The following is a 22369-nucleotide window of genomic DNA, read 5'->3' as shown; positions in this document are numbered from 1 at the left end:
GGGAAACAGAGGTAAAGTTGTCATACTACCTGATTTCAAATTATTCTAAAAAGCTAAAGTAATCAATATGACATGATATTAAAAAAAAAAAAAAAAGACACTGAGATCAGTGGAGCAGAGTTGAGAGCCCAAAAGTAAACCCATATGTATATAGGCAATTAATTTATAACAAAGGAGCAAAGAACGTACGATAGAGAAAGGATAGTCTCTTCAATAATGTTGGGGAAAGCTAGACAGCCATGTGCAAAAGAATGAAACTAAAGCACTCTCATACCATACACAAAAATCAACTCAAAACTGGTTAAAAACTTGAATATAAGCCCTGAAACCATAAAATTCCTAGAAGAAAATATAGGCAGTATGTTCTTTGACATCTTACCAATATCTTTCTGGATGTCTCCTCAGGCAATGGAAGCAGAAGGGAAAATAAACAAATGGGACTGCATCAAACTAAAATCTTCTGCATGGCAAAGGAAACCATTAACAAAATGAAAAGACAGCCTATTGAATGGGAGAATATATTTGCAAATGGTATATCTGATAGACGTTAATATCCAAAATATGTGAATAACTCATATACCTCAACAACAAAAAGAACGATTTGATTAAAAAAAAACTGGCAAAGGGTTTGAATAGAGATGGCCAACAGGCACAAGAAAAGATGTTTGACATCACCAATTATTATGAAAATTCAGATCAAAACCATAGGGACATATCACCTCATGCCTGTTAGAATGGCTGTTTCTAAAAAGGCAAGAAATAACAAGTACTGAGAGGATATGGAGACAAAGAAACCTCATATACTGTTGGTGGGGATGTAAATGTAAATGTAAATTGGTACAGCAACTATGGAAAACAGTATGGAGATTCCCCTTCAAATTAAGAATAGAACTATCACATGATCCAACCATTTCACTTCTGGGTACTTATCTGAAGAATATGAAAACACTAATACTTACCCCTAAGTTTATTGCAACAGTATTTACAATAGCTAAGATATGAAAACAACCTAAGTATGCATCAGGGGATGAATGGATAAAGAAGATATGGTATGTTATAAACCAATGTTACCTCAATTTAAAAAAAAAACAGAGTCAGTGTCTCTGAAGTCAAAGCTGAAGAGATTTAGGGAAAGAGAAGTATGTAGTCTCAAAAAAAAGAAAAAGTCTGAAGGACATAACAAAGAAGACTAGCAGATTTTGGCTGGAGTGTAACTCCTTGGTCCATTGGAAAAATATCTATGATTGAGTGATGAGGATGAAGATGCCTACTAATAATCAGCCTGATTCAAGAAAGAGCAGATGGAGAGTCATGCGAAAATGGTAGAAAAAATAATTTTGTGTCATAGAAGCATATTCAAATTTCTCATCTTGGGATAAATTGGAATTTTAAAGTTTTTCTGAAAATAGTTTTAAATATGATATTTGTCTCATTCACATTCTCAAGACTGATGTTGTCTCTAATAAGCAACTTTCTACCTTTCAATAACTCCCATTATCATCCACACACATTGAAAACATTTAAAAAATAAATTTTAGCAGAAAATAGTTTATTTTACTTTCTAAAGTGTGGAGAAACTTATAATTCATTGCTTTTATATATGAGCACTTCCTAAAGTTAAACTCTACTTTGGGGAAAAACAATTGCCTAAGAAGGTGGTTAAAATTTTAGGCCAACTTTGATCAACAATTTATGCCTGTTATGCTGCCTAGTGATAGAAAACCAAGAGTAAGTTTTCTTAAAATACCAGCTACAATTTCAGAAAACTGTCAGTCTCATCATGTTTTTATTATGGGAAGGAATCCTAATTGCAACAGAAATTTAAAAAAAAAAATAGACAGGAGTTCCATATGGAACTTTACCCATTTGCTGCCAAGAATTGTCTTCTGTTTTAAAAGCCAAAGACATCCAAGATGTATAGAGGAAAATAATCCTTTATATATGCAATGATGCATTTGATCGAGTGGCATTGAATGGAAAGATGGAATGAGATGTTTGTTTTTAAGAAATTATTTAATGTACTGATTGTGAATTGAATGATCCCAAATGAATTTTTTGATCACAGTATTTTTATTTACTTTTGGTTAGCTTCAGATTTCCATTCATAAGCACACTTGAAGTTGCCCTTTATTTGTTAACTTCTATAGGATTGTGTGCATGAGTGTAGGGGTGGGAGGGGAGTTTTTTGTTTAAACTAGAGAAATAAGAGATATGCTTTATAAGATATTTAAAACATATATGAAATTAAGATGAAATAACTTGGCCCAAGTAACTCATGTTGATTTGAACTCAAGAATAAAACTGAGTATTAGAATCAAATAACCTTGAGTCTTACTAGATTGCACTTGCCATCTCCTGACATGGAAATCATAGATTGAGGAACAAATGGGTCATAGCTCCATGTGAGGTGGTGGTGTTCATAGTGTAGTAGGCCTAGAAGAAGGGATCTCTGGGCACGAGGGCTCAGTTTTGGCTGTGAGGAGGATGTGTTAGAAAGTGGAGGCTGAAAAGAAGTCATCGAATAAATGCAGTTTTCCTCAGAAACAGACCTGACTTAGTTCATCTATCTGTGTTGTTGTCTGTGGTTGCTGCGTTTTTATTTGTATTGAGGTATAACACACCTATAGAAAAGTGCACTTGTCAAAATCACACATAATTCAGTTTGGAGGTTGCTGTATGAAGGGAGCATGGGTCTGTGGAGAAGTAAGAGAAGGTCTGGGTAGGGAAGTCTGGCCAGGCTTTTAAGAAATAGAACTAGACAGTTTACAAATGCATAGTAGAAAAAAAAGAAATACAATTTTAACTTTACATGGCAGCCTATTCATTTTGTTTGGAAGCTTAAATTCTGTTATCAGCTGGTTATGGCCATCCCTGCTGCTGTGGCCCGTCTGATATCACTCTGACTTTCATAGGTTTTTGGGAATTTACCACACTCATTTTGGTGGCATTTTTCTTCTCTATAGTGAGTGGTCCTTGCTTTTCTTCGTGTCATCAAACAGATTAAGGATGAACACTCTCCCCATCTATCTCTTCATTCTTTCTTTAGAGCCTAGTATAGGGCCTCATTCTTTGCTTCTTATAAATAAAGGTCCTTGTGCAAAACTCTTTTATTTAGCTCACTCTTGCAGTTTCTCATGGCTTCTCAGGGGTAGTCAGTCTTAAGATACCTTGAGCAATGCTGTATAATTCAGCATCCCAGACCATCTTTTGCAGCATGCATTCGCAGATGACCCCGCATGGTATGGAGCACCTGGAAGTTCTCTTACCTTAAGATGAGTTCTCCACCCATCAGTTTAGAACTAGCAGGAGTGAACATGGGGTAGATTAGCTCTCCGTGGTGCCCTTGGGAAGAACTTCTACTATACCCATGGAAGAAAGAAATGCTCAAAATGGTTGAAGGATGGGTTTGCTGTGCTGATTTTTTCCAAATCAAATTCTCATTTTCTCTCTTTCCTCCAGTTAACGGATATATGAATGAATGTGTATGTTTGTGTGGGTGACTCACACATTCTAATGTAGAACTTTATAGAAATGAATTTCAGTGAGTTTTTTTTTTTTTAACACAAGACCACATCAAAGAAAAAGAAAAACTCTTGAGCTGTTGACTGGCTTTCACCACTTATTATGTGAGAAAGGAAATGTCAGTAACTTAAAAGAAATTTTAAGATCAATGTGTTCGAGCTTTTCTGATTTTAAAATTCTTTACAGAAACTTGTCAAAAATGTTATGTAATGGAAACAGGGAGGCTGAAACTTCTCAGGGACTGGGAACTTTCTTTGTTTCCCCTGAGAGCAAAAGGTAGAGAAGTGGAGCCTTATTCTGGGGAGACCAACAACACCCCCACCCCTGCTTGCGAGTGTCAGTGCCTGTTAGTTACGTGCAGTTACTACTTTTTAGGAACTACTGCTCTGATTTACTGGGAAGCAAAGACTGGGCTACACCATGTATTCACAAGAGCCATGGTGAAATAATTGGTGAGGCAAAGGTGGTAAATGAGCCAATTGTTGGGGGTAGTTCAGGTCTAAATAGACTTTCTGCTGAGGTGACCTGAAGTTGCCCTAATTCTTTCTTTGTTCTAGTTGTATAGATCGGCTTAGAAATGTGGTAGAAGATTGGCATGTCAGACTGTGACTTTATTCTGTCCCTGGAATAACCAGGGATGTTTTAGAAAATCAATTTGCTCTCTTCAGGAGGACTCCACTGAAGTACATGAACATAGTCTTTTGGGGAAAAGTTCCTCTGAAGATGGACATGGTTTCATTTCTGTTTCGTTAGCTCTTACTGCAGAGAAGATGATGGATAAACTTAGTTATTTGCTGCTTCTCTTATTAAGGGTTTTATCCATTTCTTTTCAACATAGAAGAATATGGGAGCCTAAATGTGATTGCTGAGATTTGCCATTTTCAGTAGCTCAGGGATCTCCCTGAAATAAACTAAAGGCATCTGCTTTCAATGTTTATGCCTGTAAAACCACAAGTGAGAGGGAAATGTGTGAACTTTCAACCCCCAGACACTGCTGCATTTAAAAAGAATTGTTGCTATGACTGTTGAAATATTTTCCTTCTAGTCATGGTTTATGCTTTTTCTGTGCGTGTATGTGTGTTTGCTCAGATGTATTTTACTTATTTAAGTACGCTTTGTACTTTTCCCTCATTTTTTTTGTAAACAAAAAATGGCTCAAAAAAGAGAGTATTTTTTTTGAAATAACACTTATTCTGTAGGGTGGTTATTTGTATAATCTTGGACCTCTTTTTAGTCTAGGAGCTATGAGATAAGCATCTATGATTTTATTTTTATTTTGATTTGGTAACTTAATAAACATTTGTTGGATGATAAAAAGAAAAAAGAATTCTAAATTTAAGAATTTTACATCAGAACTTATTGCTCACTTGATTACATTAAGATGTAGAATTGTTAGCATTTTTAAAAAAGCTGCAAGTTGTGTCTACGTGATTAATGTAAAATGAAAAATTTAGCCAAATATCCTGTTAACACACAGATGTTGTTTACAGAAATTTAAGAAAAACTGATCTCTACTTTGCCATTCTAAATCTGCTTTATAAAAAATTATGACTGTTTTTTTAAAGATGTGACACTCAATCAAAATGAAATGAGATAAAGTAAAATTCAAAAGCACCCAACCTCTCTTTTCCTTTTGTTAAGCAGTGTCTGTGGTGGAAGTTGCCCTGGAATGAATCTGAGCAGAGCAGTTCTGTGGGATGCAAGTGATGCCTCTTAACCTCCTTTAGCCTTTGTTTCCTCTCTTACAAAGCTAGAGCCCTAGAGAACTATCTCTATGTTCCCTTCCCCGTCTGCCCCTCCAGCTCTGAGCACTCTATTTCGCTTTCTCTGCTATGCACACACCACTATCTGACATTCCTTTGGGAACAATGCTTGCAGTGCGTAGCTGTGTTTTCAAATAGTATTCAAAGAGAGAAAACTCTGAGGCGGCAGATCCAGCATTTTCACATTTTAAAGCTCAACTGAGAGGAAAAGAATTCATCCAGAGAAGTACACAAGTTCCATTTGACTAAATTTTTGCACTTTCCACACACATCCGTTAGGGAAGGTGTGGACCCACCTCTAATGGCTGTGGTTGACAGCCTTGATTGTACAATATTTTGACTTGCACTTCAGAGTTCTCTCAACGTCTCCATCTATGTCCATGGGTAGCTCTCGAAATATAGCATCTGTGCCATCTGTTTCAAATATTATTTCAGCCCTCGCTGTTTTGGGATAAATTTCATAAAGTGTATTGCATACACACACATTTAATTGAACAAACGAGAAGCCTTTCCTGCTTAAAAAACATCCTAAATGACAAGAAGTGTCCAATTTTCATTCAAATGGTTACTCCGGGGCTTTGAAATGTGTGAATTCATCTAACAGAGGCTGGTGGTGTATTTTGAGGCAGATGGCTTGATTCTGTGAAGAAAAAAAATTAAGTGGATTTTACTATCAATCTTATTTTTTTTTGGCAAAAGACTGACATAATAAAGATGTGTGTATTACTGAAAATGCTTTTTAATAATGATTCTACCTTATGTTTTCCCCCAAGAATATAGTTAACTGACTAGGAAAATCTATTTAGAGATTTTATGTTTATCTATAATGATCAGCTTAGGAAAGGAAAAAAAAAGAAGCCCACTAACCAAATTGTTGAATTACAAAAGGAAAATAATGCTCTACAACTTTCTAAAGGAGTCCAAGAGGAAAGGAATGCTCAAGTTTATCTGCTTTTTCTCCTGCTAAATAGTTGTGAAGTCAGTAAGTTGACTATTTTGAAGGAAGGAGAAGGGATTTCATTTCATATAAGGATGGCTTTAGAGGAATATCTTCAGCGGGGGTCACAGATGTCATGTCCAAGGCACTTTGTGTATTTAATACCAGCAGTTTTAGAGGTGAGTCGTTGGAATTATTGCATGTACTCTCAAATTTAGATTCACGTTAGTATATGTCAAGATTATGTGAAAAGTTCTGTGCCCTAAAGGTCTTTTCAAATCTTGCCTGCTTTATGAACATTAGAGTTCACCCCTGCCAAATCCACTCCTCTTTCCTTGCGTTTGTAGTTTGCAGAATTGACTGAATTCTTGGTAAGTTCCTGATTAGCTAAAACCAGTCATGTACCTCATCCCTCTTGGAAATGAGAGCAGCCTAGGCCTAAGCCAATCAGCCCATTGCTTCCTTTGGCATCCGTTATTGGTTTAGAGCTAAGCATATGGTTTAAGTTGTCCCAATCAGTCTAAAACAAAAAGTATTTCTTTGATAGCTTAGAAAAGTTTCTTTCTTCCTTCCAGTGGACATGGATAGGGAAGCAAATAGCCTTTATTGCTACTGACAACATCTTGGAAACAAAGAAAACTGACCTTAGGATGAAGTGAACAGTGCAGATAGTAGGAAGAAATGTAGGAAGATCTTTGACAACATAAGTGAGACTTTGAGTCCATTGCTCTAAAGTCCGCTATGCCTCTGGACTTCCCCTTGTGTTAGCCAGTGCTCACGGTTAGAACAGTTCTTATTGTTCATGCCATTTGGAGTGAGTCTTTTTTTTAAATTGTAAAGTTTTTTTTTTTTTTTTATTTTGTGTAACACAGGAAAATTATGTCAATAAAAGTTTAAGAAATTTCACATGTTGTGATTCCTTCCACAGCCAGTCATGTTAGATCCTCTAAACTTTGAGAAATAATCTTCAAGATAGACCTTTGAAAAATAACTTTGGCTTAATCTACAATTGTCATGTCCATCCACAATTCTTTTAGTTGAGCTTTTTTGATCTCCACTTAGATATGGAACTACTTAAAACATTCTCCACCTGTACTCTTTGGAGTCTAATTTCTTTTTAGCAATGTACTTTAGAGCCATGTTTATGGTCAAAGTAGATGGACATGCCAGGTTCTCAATTGCAGACACTCTCTAAACATGAATAAGTTGAAATTATATTCACTTCTAAGCAGTCACATCCTAGAGCAGTACAGATCATTGGATATGCCAACCCCTAAGATTTGACTGCTAGGTCTTTCGTAGTTTCTGCAGCTCTGCCTTGTGGTTCTTTCCCACGGATCTAATACATACTTCTGTGAGTAAAGAGAACCACATATTTACTCTATGAGATGTTTCCAATGATGTGGGTCTTCAGAAAAGCCCCATTGGGATAGACTTCAGCTGGAGTAAGGTTTTTTAATCCTTGCAGCAAAAAGCATCTCAACAGATACACCTGAGGGTGTGGCTCAATTGTGTACGCTATGAGACTGTTTCCCAGTCATGGGTGGCGGGTTTTATTTCCCTGCTCTGATACTACTGCCTTGTTTTTGATATGAAGGGCATTTACTGGAGGCAAATAATGCTACAAAGATTTATTTATTTAATGTGGGTATTAGAGTTACTATGTCATAGAGCCTTAGACTTCCACATAATCTTTGATTGATTGAAGGTGGTTAATTCCTCACTAAGCCAGTGGTTCTCAAATAGTCTCCCAAAGTCCTGACTCCTGGTTTCCTTCTCAGTGTGCTTAGCAACTGTCACTCCTCCCCTCACATCAAGAAAAAAGCTGGACAAACTGGAAGTCAACAGTTTTTCCTGTGTGTGTGTGTGTGTGTGTGTGTGTGTGTGTGTGTGTGTGTGTGAGGGGTGGGGGGGGCGTGGTTCAGGTGGTAATGTGAGTGATGGGGAGCAGCAGATGAAGCTTCACTTGCTCGCCCGAGGCTCATCTCCAGCCCGCTTCCTAACAGGCCACAGACCACTACTGGTCCACGGCCTGGGGGCTGGGGACCCCTGCCTCACAGAATTGAGGTGACAGGGCCAATTGCCACCTAGAAAACTGGAGAGACATGTGAATACAGAGAATCACAGCTCAGCAGGAGCACAAGCCTGCTGGAGCCAGTTATGCATAGAAACATTTATATGGTAATTGATAAACTTCTAGAGGCTGCTTGTGGATGAGCTTGAAAGTTAAAACTCCTGGGGACCCAGTCTTAGGGGGACCCCTCACACTTTCATGAAGTTTACTTGTAGGAACCCCACCAACTTCTCATGGTGAAGATCAGAGAAAAACCCCTTTGTGCTTTGGGTAGGGCAAGAGTAATGATTTTGAAAGATGCCTAGAGTGTCCGCCATAGCAAGGTCTTACCATCCAGGAAAACAGCTTTACCAGAGCATCATCTAACATGGAGTGGGGCAGTTAGACAGCTGGACCCCCCATAACCTTTCTGCCGCACATAAGAGTGGAAAAAAGCCCAAGGAACACTTCTGAAAGCCACAGCTCAGGGACTCAGTGTTGCCTAAAAACCAGGCCTCTGTTCACCGGTGCCAAATAGAAACACAGACACAGAGCTTTGGAGGAGTAGAAAGGAGTAGGTTTATTACTTTGCCAGGCAAAGGGGGCCACAGCAGGCTAATGCTCTCAAGACTGTACCCCACTTCCTGGGAAATAGGAAGGGGTCTTATAGTTTCAGAATGGAAAATAGGGCTGTAAAGTAAGGATCAGGGCTAATGTCTTGCATTCTTCTTTCCTCCTGGAGACAGTGAGATCGTTAGGGCCGGAGTCATGTGATTCTGGAAGGGGTTCTGGTGGTCCTCAAGGTTATTGTCCAGTGACCTTCCTTCTGGAATGAAGAACGCTCACAAAGGAAAGGAGTGTTAAGGAGTGTTGTCTTGGAGAAGTAAACATCAGCTGCATAGTACAACTTTAGCTAGAGGGCAGTCATTTTCAGAGGACAATTAAACAAGAAAGAGCGGGGGAAACATCTATAGGAGACCAACAAAATGGGCAGAAAGAATAAGGACTGAATAAGGGTTAACACAATGGGGGCATCTCAACTAGTTTATGCTGCAGCATCAGGCCCATTAAAAAATGGGGATTTAATCATAAGATATAGATGATTAAATGTACTCCCTTCTCAGGACCTTAGCACCATATCAACAGGGCTCCTGTATAGTAACAGTGAATTACAACTGAAAGAGCTAAAAGACACAGACTCTATCTGAAGAGGAGATTCTAGGGAAACTCAAAGAAAACGGGGCAGAATAAACAGGTTCACTAAAGGAAATTGAAACCTCTGACACTGATACCCATAGCAGACATTATGCACAGCCTAACTCCTAGTCAGATAAACCTGAAACCTCACACTAAAGGCCTCAGTTCCCATTATCCAATACATCATGTCCAGCTTTTAATAAAAAATTACAAGGCATGCCAAAAGGCACAAAACAAAGCAGCATCCTCCCTCCCCCAAATAAAACAGACCAAAGAGTCAAAGCAAACATCAGACTCAGACTCAGAAATGTTGGAATTGTAGTCCCAGGATGAGCAGCATCTGCTTCCATGTTAGAACCGCAAACTCTTGAATGATACCCTGAATGTGTCTAATCAGAAACTCTAGATTCCATATATACGCATCAGCATACTGTATTTTGACTTACTTCGCTCTGTGGCAGGGCAGGGATAGAGATGCAGATGTAGAGAATGGACTTGAGGACACAGCGGGGATGGGCAAGCTGGGATGAAGTGAGAGAGTAGCATTGACATATATACACTACCAAATGTAAAATAGATGGCTAGTGGGAAGCTGCTGCAGAGCGCAGGGAGATCAGCTCGGTGCTGTGTGACGACCTAGAGGGGTGGGATAGGGAGGGTGGGAGGGAGGCTCCATAGGGAGGGGATATGGGGATATATGTATACATATGGCTGATTCACTTTGTTGTACAGCAGAAACTAACACATTGTAAAGAAATTATACTCCAATAAAGATGAAAAAAAAAAAAAAGAAACTCTGGGTGGGGGACCCAGCAGCCTGAGATTTAATAAGCCCTCCAGGTGACCATGTTTGAAGACCACTGCAGAAAGCATATCAAGCAGATGTGAAATTTGTAAGCTCTTGTGTTTCTTTATATTCTCAGAAATAGAATAATAATTTTTTAATCTTAGTAACAAGGTGATTCAAAATGTAAAGAGCCCACTAAAGACATTGTTTATGACTCTGACTTTTAGTTTTGCCCAGCAGTATCATTGCTAATGAATTGTTTTTGATGACCACATGTGGTATAGAGTTCCCCCACCTATGTGTGTTTGTGTGGACACTTACCACCTTACCTGGGAAGCTTACTGCCAGTGGACAACAAGGCAGGTGTTTAAATCTGGATAAAAGGTGCAGGACTTTGGGGGATTTCTCAGGGCAGGATTGTTGGGCCCTGTGGTTTCAGAAGCTTTTCCTTATGGTTAGGTTCTTAGGAAGTGGGTTTAGCAAAAGCGAGAGGGTGTTAACATGTGCCCTTCTAAAGGCAGATTGTGTTTGGATCTAGCTCTTGGCTAATTCAGTGCTCAGATGCCCTCTGGCCTGATCACAGTTCTGCAGTCCCCTGAGAGTCAGTTGTTAAGCCTAATGATGATTACTTTGTACTTCCCTAAGACTCTGATGTCAAAGGTCTGCTTTTAGGTTTTTGATCACAGTTTTCTGTCTTAGGTTGCCCCCTACATTCCTGCTCATATACTGGGAGCCTCTCTCTTCTTGGTGCCTCCTTTTAAGTGATGATAAATGTTTTCTATCCAGCCCAAGAAGAATCATAACTTGCTATTACTTACAGAGGCCTCCAATTTTACATTGGAGAAAATTGAAGTCTTCAGAGGGGTGTTAATTGACTTCGCTCATTCATTTGTTCAGAAATACTTATTGAGCACCTACTATGTGCCAGGCACTGTTTAATAATGGCAATGATAACAGCAAAAACATGATTAGAATAAAGGAATCATAATTCCTATTCCAGTGCTCTAGTCACCTATCCTGCTTCTTGAAATACATTTGAATAAAACAAAATAAACCAAATGAAGAGCAATGAAAAACTAAGTAAGAAAAAAAGAAAAAAGAAAAATAACAAAGAGACAAAGTCATTTGAGAGCTAAGTGCCGTCTGGATGACTGACTAAGCACACACACAATTCTATCCCCAAAATTCCATTGGAAAGGGTGAATACATATAAAAATAAAAATAAGAAAAACAAATGTAACAGCACTAGGAAATGTGAAGGGTTAGACCAGCAGAAGCAACAACTTTCTGGAAGATATAAAGCAGATGGTATTGGATCAACAGAATAACCAAATAGAACTGATGAATGCAGTTAATACGAACAAAAGAGAATAGAAATGGAGGAAGAAGACAGTTGTTTTTCTTTCTTTTTTTTTGAGCAGAAATTTGGAAAAACTGCAAGATCATAATCATTAGGAGCTAAGGCCAGGAATCATCTGTTGGACACAGGGAGACCAAAAAAACTGGGACATTCCAGACACCTGGAAAAGGCATAGCCACCCAGCTCTCACGGAGCTGGCACAATTTGAGACCTAATAAAGAGGTGAATGGATTCTGCCATTGAGGATGGATAGGTGATATTTAAAGTGAGTATTGGTGCTGAAAAGAGGAGCTGGGTGGTGCTCCTATATACTATTAGGGGCCAACATGGTAAACCTTCCCACATCCTGACAGCAAGCTCCTATCCACCCTATCAGAGTAGTATCGTTGATGACAGATCCTGGTTCACTCACCATAGGCATGGCGTCTGTTATTTGCAATTAAATTTACTAACAAGGGAACTGTGACATTCACATTGGCCACCTACATTAATCATCTTAAACCCTTGCTTATAATTAATAATCTCCAGATTTTTAAGGAAAAATGAATTACCAAACTGAACAAATTGAAGTAATTTTTGAGGAAATTAATTACTGGAGAAATATAGAAACTATTGAAATAATTAGTATCTTCAGAGAGACTGGGGGGGGCACTACATTCATATAGCTAGAACAGGCTGCTAAGAAAAGGCAAAGTGTAAGAGAGAATTGATAAAAATTAAAAAACCCCTACATGATTATTGAAATAAATGTGACAGTGCAACGGATGATGTAGAATGCAAAGTTCTTAATTCCCCAAAGCTTCTTCATACTTATGGACAAGACCAGTCACTCTGGAACAAATATTTATTAAATAAAGGGCCACTTGAATAGACACAATTAACTCACTGCCCAGGTGAAAGAAGACAATACAAGCTTCTTTAGCTAAAAATAAGTTGCCTTTAATCTGACCCTGGAATGCTGAGTTGATTACTGGAGAGGAGATGGGAATATTTGCCTAAGGAAGAAAGAATTACCCAAGGGGAAAAATCAGCTCTTTCCCTTTTGAGGTTCAGTGTTGTTAGTACCACTCTGATTGACCAGGTCTGTGAAAAGAACAGTGGCATAAAGGACTCCAATGTCCCCAGGGAGGACCTCACCATAGGAGAAGGTAGAATTGGACGAGTGAACAAGGGTCACTATTAAAGTGAAAGATTAACTTGGAGAGGCTTGAATATGGGATATAATGCAGCTGAGACCAGAAATACCTATAAATCCAACCATCTGGGCATATTGGTTATGGAGACAAGTAATGATTAAGCTTGAATGTGAGCTGAAAGACCTGTATCTTGGAGTTTAAATCTAGTGCATCAGTGAAACTTGTGCAGGAAACTGTACTTCTGCTGGCATAACTGCAGTGATGGACAAGGTGAAAGAATAGTTTTCAAAAGTGTTCCCATGTGTCAGTGACAGAAGCAGTAGTATTATCAGACTCATCACAGTTAAGTTTTCTCTATCAGCTGATTGACAAAAGGGTTAAGACCTTAGACTGGAGCAAACTCTAGATTCTTGTGAAATTTAGAGAGAAAAAGGGCTGCCTCAAGAAAGTGTTGTTGGGTGTCAGCTAAAAAGCAATTGAAAATATACAAAAGATGTGACTAAATTCATAAACCCCAACTGTTGAAGTAAGTCACACGAATTACCTAAAAATCTCCATTAAAAAAAAAACTGAATAGTAGAATAGAAACGGTTGAATACCACGTCAGTTTTATGGAAGATCAAGCCATGAAGTTTTCTCAGAATGCGGTACAAAAAGACAGAGATGAAAACTGTGGAAGAAACTTGGAAGAAAGGATGTCACTCAGTGTATGAGGTATAAATATTCACAAGGCATGTGAGATGTTCAGAAATCCCAATATCTACCTAGCAAAATGGCTGTAAGAAGAAACTAGAGAGAATGGAAGGAATGATATAATCAAAATAATAATAGAATACTTTTTTCCTCAGCTGAGAGAAGATATTTGTCTTTTGATTTAAAAAAAATACAGAAAATAACGTGTCGGCAAGGATGTAGAGAAATTGGAACCCTTGTACATTGCTGACGGGAATGTCAAATGGCAGAGCTGCTGTGGAAAATGGTATGGCAATTCCTCAAAATAAATTAAACATAGAATTACCTTATGATCTAGAGATTCTAATTCTGGATATATACTCAAAAGCAATGAAAGCAAGGACTCGAACAGATAGTTGTACACTCGTGTTCATAGCAGCATTATTCATAATTAACCCACAGGTAGACACAACCCACATGTCCATTGATGGATAAATGGATAAGTAAAATGTGGCATATATGTAAAATAGAATATTATTCAGTCTTAAAAAGTAAGGAAATTCTGACATATTATGCAATGTAGATGAACCTTGAGGATATTATATTAAGTGAAATAAGCCAGTTACAGACAGACAAATACTGTATGATTCCATTTATATTAGGTACCTATAGTAGTCAAATGCATGGAAGTGGAAAGTAGAATGGTGCTTGCCAAGAGCCAGGGGCATGAGGTAGTGAGGATTAGTGTTTAATGGGTACAGAGTTTCAGCTGGGGAAGACAAAAATGTTCTGGAGATGGATGGATGGTGGTGATGGCTGCAGAAAGCAGCACGAAGGAGAGGCGTGGCAGCGGGGATAAGAATCTGGGCCTAGGGACTTCCGAGGTGGCGCAGTGGTTAGGAATCCGCCTGCCAACACAGGGGACACGGGTTCGATGCCTGCTCCAGGAAGATCCCACTAGAGAAAAAAGAAAAAAAAAAAAAAAAAAAAAAAGAATCTGGGCCTGCATCTGAGTCCTGATATTACCACTCATTAGGTCTGTGCCCTAGGGCAAGTCAGTCTCTTTGTACTTAAATCACTTAATCTCTTAGTTTCCTTATCTGTAAATTGTGGATAATGATAGTAACTACCTCATGGGATTGCTTTGAGGATTTTATTTAATGGAATAGTATATAGAAATAATACAACTCTATGGTCTAATTTGGAAACATATATTAAAATTTAAAATGCATTTTCTCTTTGATCTAGCAATTCACTTTCCTGCAGAGTCAATATTCAATAAAAGCTAGGTGTCTAGTTAAAAAAAAAAAGTACACAGGATACAAAACAACAGTATAGCAAAAAAACCACCCAGGACTATCAGGGTCAAATTTATGAAATATTGGGTTGGCCAAAAATTTTGTTTGGGTTTTTCCGTAAGATTACAGAAATGAACTTTTTGGCCAACACAACACTAAAAGAAAGACAAAATCTAATAATATTTTAGAGATTAAAAGGAGGTGATCCACTAAGGAAGGAAAATCATAATGACAGTTTTTTGTAACAATGCCAGAAAATATGGAGAAATATCTATAAAATCCTAAGGGATTTAAATTTTGGATTTTCCACTAGGCAAGCTATTATTCAAGTGTGAGGACAAAATAAAGACACTTGCAAACATGGGAAGTTGACCTTCTTTGAGAAAAAAATTGCTATAGGATGTTCTCTAGCAAAATGAAAAAGGAAATAAAAAAAGAAAACGATGAGTATTGAATAGTGAATATGATATCAATGTCTGAATAGTCATGAACTGTTCACATAAACTAGGTTTGAGTTCAGTGCAGAAAGAGTTAAGAAAGAGTTCCTAAAACAGAAGCATAAAAGCATTAGAAGAATTATTTTAAGTATAATATTAATGTAGTCATTTGGGAGATTCCTGGTAATAAAATCTTATTGTGTTTAAGGTCACATCTAAAGGTTGATGTATTTTAAAAATATAAGCCAAGAAAAACTATGTTAAGTGAGAAATTAAGCTGAAAAGGGAAAAATTGGTTGTATAATCAATAAAGACTATAGCAATAACAACCCAAGAATATATAGTCAGACAGTGTACTATTATTAATAGCTAATCTTATTTGAGGACATATCACATGCCAGATATTGTTCCAGATGGGTACTATTACTGTTTCCATTTATACATGAGGAAACCGAGGACAGAGAGATTAAGCAGTTTACCCAAAGTCATCAGCTGGCGAGGGGCAAAGCCAGGCAATCTCACTTCACAGCCATTCTCTTAATTGCAAAACTAAATGTTATGTCCTTGACTCATTATTGGAATATAAATTGTTCAAAAATGAGCCCATAGAAGAGAAAACCCAATATTCTTTTTTTTATACAGTTTACAGACATTTTTCCAATCTGTGTCAGATATGTTTCTTATATCTGGTGTACGCTGAAGTATCAGTAACCTATAGTCACAAACTTCTGTGGAACAAACCACCTTGTTTGCAACAACATGGATAAAGCTTGAGAACTTACACTATGTAAAATAGGCCAGTCACAGGAAGAAAGATACTATTACATAATTCTACTTATGTGAGGTATTTAAAAACAGTCAAATTCATAGAATCAAAGAATGGAATGGTGGTTGCCAGGGGCTGGGAGGAGGAACAAATGGGGAGTTACTAATCAATGGGCATAAAGTTTCAATTAAACAAAATGAATAAGCTCTGGAGATCTACTATACAACACTGTACCTATAGTCAACGATAATATATTTTACACTTAAAATTTTTTTAAAAGGGTAGGTCCCATGTTAAATGTTCTTAAGACAAAAAAATAAGATAAAAAAATAAAACAAACCTGGTGGCTTGAAACAACCATCATTTGCTCTCATGCATGTGGGTCACCTGAGGCTTTGCTCTAGCTGGGGTGGGATGGCTTAGTTCCACGTCTTTCATCCTCCCCTTGGGAAAACAGGATAGCTTGGAGATGGCCTTTTCATTGTATGGCAGAGACACAGAGAGCAAACCCAAACACGCCCACATGTGCAAGTTCTTTTCAAGCCTTTTGTCCCATCATGCCTATTAACATTCCATTCACCAACTCACAAGGCCAAAGGAGAGACAAGAAAGTCATATGGCAAAGGATGTGAATATAGGGAGGGGTAATGAAGTAGGTCCATCAATGCTACATGGCATCACCAATCTACCTCTTTCATAGTTGTTACTGGGGGGACAATCCTATAAACAAAACATACATGAGGATTTGCAAGACAAAGGACTTGTTGAGAACAGTGTAGATATTACAATCACACTAGTACCCACAGGGCCCAAGCAGTGTTTGTAAAATACTTTGCCCTTAAACGTGGGGTGAAATAATAAATTATTTTTCGCTCATTCAAAGAGAACCTTCCTTAACCAGAATGATCCTTTGAGGATGGGATGCTGGGATCCTCCTTCCATTTTAGAATTGAGACTACCCTTCCCTTTTTGCAACAACTAAGGGAGGGAGGTGAAAAGAGGCAAAGTGTTAAAAAATCTAAGAAAATATATCTATACCCATACCTCTATCATCTGTCTCTATATCTGTCTCTATCTATATAACTATATTTGCCTTGATATTTTATATGTATATCTCCTATCTTTAGTTAGTAAAAAATAAAATGATGAATGCATAATTGTGAATGAGATGTGCTTTTTCTGATTCTAGGTAGGTGTTTAGGACAAAGTTTTACAAGTAGTGAAAAGAACATTTGATGGAATAGTCTAGAAATTGGCTTTTGTCCTAGGTCTGCCACTAATAAAAGATAAAATCTTGAATAAGTTGCTTAACTTTTTTGAGTGAAATTTTCTTATCATTAAAATTAGGCTGGAGGATCTCTAAGATTCTTCTCAACCCTAAGGATTTAAGAAGGAAATTAAAAAAAAATGGAACTATGACAACAGTACAGATGGGAATTCATTGAAATGCATTTTGTAAAATTAGGAGCAGTGGCTGATTTATAAGAAGCAATAACATGTTCTCTAAAATGATTAATTATAATTGACTAGTTACTATTGATGTCAGGATGGATAGAGCTCATGAGTAAAATTGTAAAGCTCATTCCAAACTCATGTTCTTTTCAAACAAAGAGGAAAAACAAGCTGTTTAAATGTTTTAAAATCAATACTAGATAAATTACATATAGAAATAACTAAAGGCTGTAAAGCTTATAATAGGTTGTAAGTCACTGACTAGTCTCTGATTCAAAGTGACATAGTAAAGTAAGAAAATAAGAAATATCATAGTGGCCCTGCCCTAAGATGTACCCTTTCTAGCTGGCAGTACTTCCTGTATTGTACTATGGCAGAGCCTAGTTACCATTTTTTTTTCTTTTTTTCCCCAAGAACTTTTATTGAAATACAACTGACATATGATAAACTGCATAAAGTGTACAATTGGATTTTTTTTCTTATTAGTAATGTATATATAGTAATTCCAATCTCCTCATTCATCCCACCCCAACCCCTCCATGCTTTCCCCGCTTGGTGTCCATATGTTTGTTCTCTACATCTGTGTCTCTATTTCTGCCTTGCAAACTGTACCATTTTTCTAGATTCCACATACATGTGTTAATATATGATATTTGTTTTTCTCTTTCTGACTTCACTCTGTTTGACAGTCTCTAGGTCCACCCATGTCTCTACAAATGTCCCAATTTCATTCCTTTTCACAGCTGAGTAATATTCCATTTGTATATATGTACCACATCTTCTTTATTCATCTGTTGATGGGCATTTAGGTTGCTTCCATGCCCTGGCTGTTGTAAATAGTGTTGCAATGAACATTGGGGTGCATATGTCTTTGTAAATTATGATTTTTTCTGGTATATGCCCAGTAGTGGGATTTCTGGGTCATATGGTAATTCCATTTTTAGTTTTTTAAGAAACCTTCATACTGTTCTCCGTAGTGGCTGTATCAATTTACATTCCCATCTAGTTACCATTTGTTCTATCAACAATCATCAAAAGGCTATGGCCGTGTTCCAAACATCTTTACCTTTCTTCCTTGAAGAAATTATAAATCCACAATCCACTAATGTATATGAATACACATTATTGTGGGAAGACATTCGGGAACCTTTTTGTAACCTTGAAAATGTTGAAGTATGTGGGCCGAGCGATGGGATTCAGAATGTCCTGCTTGAGCAGTGGAGGAGCTGAGGGTGCGGGGCGTGGAGACTAATATCACCCTGTTTGGTCCTGAAGGATGGCTGGTTAGCCAAAGACGGGTAAGATTCCTCAGAGGAGGAACAACCTAAGACAGGCACAGCCGCAGAGGGGCCAACAGGGGTGGTGCATAGAACCTTCCTTATATCACCGTGTTTGGCCCTGGAGGATGACTGGTTAGCCAGAGACGGGTAAGATTCCTCAAGGGAGGAACAACCTAAGACAGGCACAGTTGCAGAGGGGCCAACACGGGTGGGGCACAGACCCCCAATATCTGAGAGAGGTCTCCTACCCCCAGGGCTGTTTTGCTCTCCACCCCCAGCTCAAATCCACACCTGCTCAACTCAGACCCAGGAAGTAAACAAAGATAATTGCCTCAGTCATGTGAGGCCTTTGATTGTTTATGAGTGTAACCTGAGAATGTTAGCCCACGAACTCAATAAAAGCAACCTGGGATGAGTCACCGGGTTTATCTGAGAGGTCTTGAGCCCCCCAGTCCCACTTTTCTCTTCAGTCTGTGTCTGTGTCTTCTTCAAGCTTGCGGCACCCGTCACTCGCCTCGAGTCGCCGAGCTGGTCTCGGCACATTATGTTAAGTTTATGTATACAAAATGATTCACTTTACCAACTAGAAGTAGCAGTATATCATATCTTCTTTATTTTGACAGATAATTATTCAAGCAATAACATGTCTTTATTAGCGGCAAGTCTAGCATTTTCCATTTGAGTGCTTCTCCTTCCCTACTTTCCAAGTTGTTCAGATGGCTTTCTCATACCAGAGACTGTCAATGATATTTCAGAGATAACTGCAAGTTTACATTGGTCCTCTCCTTATGGCTTCTCATTGCATGTGGTATCACTTTTGAACATTGGTCTTATCCACTACTGTAGTTGTTTGTCACTTGATGGTAATTCCTTTCTAGTTCCTACATTGACTTCCTTGCATTCTGTTTTTCCCCCCCTGTAACATGAACTTGGATTTTATTTTATTTTTTTAAATTAATTTTTTTTTGAGAATAGTTGATTACAATGTTGTGTTAGTTTCAGACATACAGCAAAGTGAATCTGTTATACATATACATATATCTACTCTTTTTTGGATTCTTTTTCCATGTAAGTCATTACAGAGTATTGAGTAGAGATTCCCTGTGCTATACAGTAGGTTACTAGTTATCTATTTTATATATAGTAGTGTATATATGTCAAACCCAGTCTCCCAAATTATCTACCCCCCGCTTGGTAACCATAAATTTGTTTTCTACATCTGTGACTCTATTTCTGTTTTGTAAATAAGTTCATTTGTACCATTTTTTTAGATTCCACATATAAGTGATATGTGATATTTGTTATTCTCTGTCTAAGTTCACTCAGTATGACAATCTCTAGGTCCATCCATGTCGCTGCAAATGGCATTATTTTGTTTTTTTATGGCTGAAAAATGTTCCATTGTATATATGTACCACATCTTATCCAGTCCTCTGTTGATGGACATTCATGTTGCTTTCATATCCTCGCTATCGTAAATAGTGCTGCAGTGAATATTGGGGTGCATGTATCTTTTTGAATTCCGGTTTTCTCCGGATATATGCCAAAGAGTGGGATTGTTGGATCATATGGTAGCTCTATTTTTAGTTTATTAAGGAACCTCCAAAGTGGCTGTACCAGTTTATATTCCCACCAGCAGTGTAGTAGTGTTCCCTTTTCTCCACACCCTCTCCAGCATTTATTGTTTGCAGATTTTGACTTCCCTACATTCTTGGGTTCAATACATTAAGATTCTGAGTTCTGGAGTCATGCAAACTAGATTTGAATGCCTTTACTTCTTTTTAGCTGCATGACTTGAGTCAAGTTATCTAACTTTCTGAGCTTCAGGTTCCTCATCTATAAAATGAACATAATAATAGAATTTATCTGACATAGTTGTTGTGAAAACTAAATGAGACAACATACAACCAGCAGACTACCTGGCACCTACAAGATTCTGTAGAAAATGTGTGCTCCTGCTACCATTATGACTGCTACTACTATTGGTACTATAGTAATCATTTCTAAAAGTGTAACAATATTGCCAGATTTCTGTGTCGCAAAGCTTAAAGGTTCCATTATTTTCCCTCTGGAAGGAACCTGGACTATCTATGAAAATTAGTCTACCTTCACCCCAGAGCTCTGCATAATACCAAAGCAGTTGACCTCCTGGTTGAATGTTTCTCTAAGAAAAATGGGCAAAGTTATGAACAGGTGATTCATGGAAGAGTAAATTTCAGTGGCCAATACGTGTAATCTCAGGTAAATACAAATTAAGATAAAAATGAGATAACATTCTATACCCAATAGACCTAGAAAAATAGATTTCTGATAACATCAATCTGTGGGGCTGTGGAGCAAAGGTGACCCTCATGTACTGTGGTTGAGAGAGTAAGTCATTACAACCGATTTGGTTAACACTGTACTCTTTTTTTAATTGGAGTATAATTGCTTTACAGTATTGTGTTAGTTTCTGCTATACAACAAAATGAATCAGCTGTATGTATACATATATCGCCATATCCCCTCCCTCTTGAGCCTCCCTCCCAACCTCCATATCCCACACATTTAGGTCTTCACAAAGCATCAAACTGATCTCCCTGTGCTCTGTAGTAGCTTCCCACTAGCCAAAGGATATACAGAGTGTACTATTTACATACATTTCTATTTATTTATTTATTTATTGGCTGTGTTAGGTCTTTGTTGCTGCACATGGGCTTTCTCTAGTTGCAGTGAGCAGGGGCTACTCTTCGTTGTGGTGCGTGGGCTTCTCATTGTGGTGGCTTCTCTTGTTGTGGAGCACAGTCTCTAGGTGCATGGGCTTCAGTAGTTGTGGCACATGGGTTCAGTATTTGTGGCTCGAGGGCTATAGAGCTCAGTCTCAGTAGTTGTGGCGCACAGGCTTAGTTGCTCTGTGGCATGTGGGATCTTCTTGGACCAGGGCTGGAACCTATGTCCCCTGCCTTGGCAAGCAGATTCTTAACCACTGCACCACAGGGAAGTCCCATACATACATTTCTTAAATCATATACAAATATGTAATAAAAATATTAAAACATGTAGGCTAAAGATACATGCCAACTTTAGACTGTTAGCTACTTCTGGGGAATGAGGGGGTTGACAAGATAGACAAGGATTATATCTCTCTATATCATATTTTATTTCCTTTATTTTAAGACAGCATGGTAATATGGTAACATCTATTACCTATGTGTAATGGGTCCATAGGTATCTATGAATACATCATTTTACAGGACCTAAAAGGCCCTACTTTCTTGAGGCTTACATTATATTGGGGAGAAATTTAAAGAAAAGACAGAGTGTTGAAATGGAAAAGCAATATCAGGAGTAAGTCTGATTTTCCTGCTATTCTGCTACTAATTCAATGCTTAGTGTTGAGCAAATCATTTATCTGTGGCTCACTAGTAAAGTAAGATTGGGCAATATATTTCTAAGATCCTTTAAACTCTAAAATTCTATCTAAAACTTCTTAAGCTTTGTAAATTAGATGTTGAAAACCTAAGTGCCTTTGGGAGCCAGCTAGGTAATAAATATGTGTAAAATGGCTGGTTAACTATAGAGGGTGCTGGAGACACAGCAATTTGGAGAATTCATGTCTGCCTGAAGATCTTTACATTAAAATTGCTTTTAAAACATTTACTTGTCAAATAATACACATTGGTAGGCTGGATTCTGCAAACTTTGGTCTAAGTGTTAGACCTGATTTAGT

General features: G+C 37.9%; 1 long non-coding RNA gene and 1 other non-coding gene across 2 annotated transcripts in view; one reads left to right on the top strand and one right to left on the bottom strand.

The window, feature by feature from the left end:
- Positions 1 to 22369, top strand: part of LOC130830166 (uncharacterized) — a 162844-nt gene that overhangs the window by 48693 nt on the left and 91782 nt on the right. The gene's annotated exons all lie outside the window — the stretch shown is intronic.
- LOC130830664 (small nucleolar RNA SNORA18) lies at positions 7534 to 7663 on the bottom strand. Its single transcript, XR_009047836.1, has one exon. It is a non-coding gene; the product is annotated as a small nucleolar RNA SNORA18 (small nucleolar RNA).

The sequence above is a fragment of the Hippopotamus amphibius genome, chromosome 10 (genome assembly GCF_030028045.1).
Source record: "Hippopotamus amphibius kiboko isolate mHipAmp2 chromosome 10, mHipAmp2.hap2, whole genome shotgun sequence".
Lineage (NCBI taxonomy): Eukaryota > Metazoa > Chordata > Mammalia > Artiodactyla > Hippopotamidae > Hippopotamus > Hippopotamus amphibius.
The sequence above is the reverse complement of the archived record's forward strand: the minus strand, read 5'-3'. Positions and strand labels throughout refer to the sequence as shown.